Below are 4,718 nucleotides of genomic sequence, written 5' to 3'. Positions count from 1 at the left end.
GAGAGCTCACCTGTGATCCACCTTGAGGCTAGAAGACATAAGTTTCTGATCTGGGTCTTGGCATGGAGATCTTGAGGCATAGTGGCTATGAAAAGCTTAGGCCTAGGCAAGGTAGTACACCCCTTTAATCCCAGGAGACTGAGGCAAGGAGATCTGAGTTCAAGGTCAGCCTGAGACAAAACAAGCCCCAGATCTAGGCCTGGGCGGGTAGACGCCTTTAATCTGGGCCACACCTTCTGCTGGAGACTACAAAAGGACATTGGAAGAGGGGAGGTTTGCAATTATTTGATACTTGCACTTACTTGCCAGTACATCTGTTGGAATCTATTCCTATAGAAGACCAGCTGAAACCAGTCCTTATGGGACTGAGCAACTACTAGACTCTTGGACTTCCAATTCACAGCTGACCATTGTTGGAAAATTGGACTACAGACTGTAAATCATCTTAATAAATTTCCTCAATATAGAAAGACATTCTAGGAGACAGTCTCAGCATGGCTGCCAGCAGCGCACTGCCCTGCCCTCTGGTTCGCCTAGAGTGCTTGCTGTGAGCCCAAGATGTGCGCCAGCCTCCATCTGCTGCCCTCCTTCCCTTGTCGCCTCTGCCAGCCTGGGGGATGGCTGGGGCACACTGCAGCCACCCGCTGGAGCCCTGGGACCATGGAGGACATAAAACTAGAGTTTCCCTCGCTCCCGTAGTGCAAAGATGATGCTGAGGAGTGGACTTACCCTTGAGATGAGAGATGCAGGAAGTTTTGCCTGGATTGTTCTTAGGCACCTACTCTTCTGCTATGCAAAGCAAGCTACCCATATTGCAGAAACATGGCATAACTCATATAATTTGCATATGGCAAAATATTGAAGCAAACTTTATTAAACCAAACTTTCAACAATTATTTAGATATTTAGTCTTGGATATCGCTGATAACCCAGTTGAAAACATAATACGCTTTTTTCCTATGGCTAAAGAGTTTATTGACAGAAGCTTACAAAATGGAGGGAAAGTTCTTGTCCATGGGAATGCAGGTATCTCTAGAAGTGCTGCCTTTGTCATTGCGTACATCATGTAGGCATTTGGGATGAAGTACAGAGATGCATTTGCTTATGTCCAAGAAAGGAAATTTTGCATTAATCCTGATGCTGGATTTGTCCACCAACTTCAGGAATATGAAGCCATCTACTTAGCAAAATTAACAATACAGATGATGTCATCACTCCAGGTAGAAAGGTCGTTATCTGTTCGTTCTGGTACTACAATTAGTGTGAAGAGAACATGTGAAGAAGATGATGACTTTGGGAACAGGCAAGTGGCAACTGCACAGAATGACTGACCTGGTGAGGACTGTTAATTGCACAGAGGTTAAGATGTGGGAGTTCTTCAGTAGATGGCGCTGATGGGTGATGGGTTTACTTTAAAAAAAAAAAAACAAACAAACTATGGTTTTATTATAAACCAAGAATTTTGGGCTTGCAAAGAAGTATTATAGCAATAGTGCACTTTTATACTTGAAATTTATTTGTAGGATATAAAGTTATTACTTTAAATAAAATACAAGTTAGGGGGATTTGTTTACAGGTTTTGGATAATTTATATCAAATTTCCTAAAAACTCATTTTGTGTTATATATATTACATTTAAAGTAATTTTACAGTTCAATTTTATGATGGAGCCTCTTACAGAAACATTAACAAAATGTAGAACTTGTCCACATTTTTTAGTATAATTTAGTAACTTGATTGCCATTTTCTTAAACTTCTTGGTCCCATGTCTTTAAATCATAACTTTAGCAACTAACCTACTTTGGTGATTTAATACAGTTAATACTTCCTTTCCAATTGTCCCCCTTATTCTAAATGAGAAAAAGTTGTAATGAACAAAGAAAGAGGTCTTACTTTTAGAACCAGATACTCAAAATTAAGGATAGTGTTATATTTTCCACATGACATTTTTCTTTTTGCTGTTTAAGCCAAATGTAGACTTGGTCTTTTCAGAGTTGCCTAGCTCTTCTAACTCTTGTCCAAAATGGTTCAAAGTAGACCAAACCAATGTAGCACTGTTTCTTCAATATGAAACCCCAAAAGAAAAGTGCCTTGCATCAGCAAACAAGTCCTCATGACTTCTAACTTAGTATATAAAGCAGTGAAAAGCTATTAACGTTTTTTTTTCTGTGATTTCTTGTTTTTGAACCATAAATTAAATCTGTGATGCTTGACGAAAGTGAATTATTTGGAACAAGACACTTACTTCTACTTTACGTTGGATTACTTCTGTGAGGTTCAGCTGACAGCTTTGCTTTGAAGATGTATCCCTTGGGGAAAGCAATTTGAGGGTAGCTTCACTGCATTGTAAATTACTGTTTTAACTTGCTCCTAAAGTAACTCAAATTTACACCATGATTTGCACTAGCAACGTCATTTTATGGTTCTCTAGTTTTCCATGTTTTTATCTATATGTATAAAAATTGTTCTACAAAAAACATTTTACTGTTGTGTAATGTGCAGTAGAAGTGTTTTTAACATATATGTTAAACATATTCGTATATGGTGACTTTAGGGTAGCACAAACACGGCTCCTTTATAGCTCACGTTTCTCGGTCCTCTTTCGAGGTGCTTTACTGTTGAGAATGATACCCACACACTTCCAGGGTATGGTGAGGCGCTGTGCACGGTTAACAGGTTACACTTAAGTTACTTGCTTTGCTCACACCTTATGACATTAACAGTATAGAAAGGCTCTTTGTTCTTCACAGTAGGAGCCTGAATATGAACCAGAGTTACTGTTCTCTTGCCCTCTGTCCTCTTCTGGTTTCCCATCCCGTCTCCTATCTTTTAGCTTAACGAACAGCATTGTTTTTAATTCTCTTGTGTCACAGGCATGGTGGTCTAATAGAGCCAAGATCACATTGGGTATTCAAAAATTCCCATATACACACCACCAGCCCACAGGTCAACAAAGATCTCTCTTGGAGTCAGCCCATAATCTCTGACTTGTTGAACAGAAAGTGTGCTTATTAAAGCAATCTCCATTTTAAAAAATGGTTTTTCAAGATGAGACATTTGAATAACTTTTTAAAGTAAGTTTTATAAAAATATGTGTTTCTCTTTAAACAGGAGTCTGTCCAAAAGTAGAGGTTTTTTACAGTCATTTGTAGCTCGTAATTTTCCATTTTTCTAACCACTGTCATTTTTTCTTCTCATATAAAGTGCCTATCCAGCACGATATACTGGAGACAGTCTCAGACACTAGGGACTGCCGTCATGTTGAGCACAGTTGATATGGACAGATGAAGTTCATAAGAACTTTCATAAGGCTTTCATAAGAAGCCTCCAAGTTTCTTTTCTTCCTCTGCATTAATACCTAGCTGTCTTAGGTTCCATTTCCAGTGGTGTTTTGTTAGTCAACTATGATAAACTAATCCAATCATGATTTATTCTCTAGACAACTTGAATAATGTACAAATGTTTACCCACTTTGAACATTAAATATGTAAGCTAGGCTCATAATTAAAACTACATTTTTATCAAAACATAGGGAACTTCATTACTCCCTGAAAGTTTGAGACAGATCCTAGAAACAAGTGAGGAAGGGAGTCTTCTCCTTATTTAACTGATTCATGTGAGTTTCTCCTCTACTAGATGTTGTACCAGCTCTGTGGTAGGAATGGTCACTAACTTTGCTATCAACTTTCAACTGCTTATAGAGCGGAATATTCACTTGAAGGGTGTGGGGTTGTACTTAGTCTGAGTCTAGAAGTAATGTCAGAAAATGCTAAGCATGTCCTCTGTAATAAAACATAAGGTCTTTAATAGTTTAATTACTATGGAATTCAAGTTGATTAGAAGTATTTAAGTGCAGTGTTGAATTATGAAATTGAGATGTATATATTAGGATGTCAACTTGATGTAAAGTAAATGAGCAGTTACCTGATGGATCTTTTTTTTAATAACTGGTTTAATCCACAACCCTAAAGCATAGCTTCACTTCAGTTTTTATAGTATCTTTGTCCATCCAACAACACTCCGATAAGGAAATAGTAGGAAATAGCTGAGAATTTTATTTATTTTTATTAGGAAAATAAGTTTCTAGAGTCTTGAGTGCTGGGTGATTCTTTTGTCTTTCCCATTCATGGCAGCTAAAAAAAAAAGTCACTCAAAACATTCAGGTTTACATGTTTTGCTCTTACAAGGAGCTACCATACCTCACAATTCAAAGTGTTTTCTCAACCAGCAACATGGTACTGGCATGTAATTGCAATTTACTATGCAGCAATGATTCAAGAGAAATAACCTATGTGTCTGTTTACCTCTGTAGAGGCAATTGCTTATATTACTCTACTTTTAACATTTGTGCTCAGATAAAATGCTTATGTATATATAGGAATGTCACAGTGCAAGATGCTGCTAGTCTGGGCACAGAGTATTAAAGTTATTTTGTGCAGACTGGTAGTTGTATTAAAAAGAGAAAGAAAGAAAGAAAGGAAGGAAGGAAGAGAGAGAGAGAAAGAAAGAGAGAGAGAGAGAAAGAAAGGCAGACAGACAGACATTCTATACATGTGACTCTAGAGAACCCTGACTAATACAGATATCTTTCTAAGACATCTCCAAACCCAAACTTGCTCAGGGGCTTAAGCAGAAAATAAATCTTGTTAGAATTTTTTAACATTTCTTTACTCAGAAAATAAAATATATGTTCTAAAAGGTCTGTCTTGGAATTGCAG

The 4,718-nt window shown here is 37.5% G+C and overlaps 1 pseudogene; it reads left to right on the top strand.

Moving 5' to 3' along the window:
- The first annotated feature begins 660 nt into the window (after positions 1–660).
- Positions 661–1,331, top strand: Styx-ps2 (serine/threonine/tyrosine interacting protein, pseudogene 2; annotated as a pseudogene).
- Positions 1,332–4,718: the final 3,387 nt, after the last annotated feature.

This window comes from Rattus norvegicus, chromosome 14 (assembly GCF_036323735.1).
Source record: "Rattus norvegicus strain BN/NHsdMcwi chromosome 14, GRCr8, whole genome shotgun sequence".
Classification (NCBI taxonomy): Eukaryota; Metazoa; Chordata; class Mammalia; order Rodentia; family Muridae; genus Rattus; species Rattus norvegicus.
This window is presented reverse-complemented; position numbering and strand designations above follow the sequence as displayed.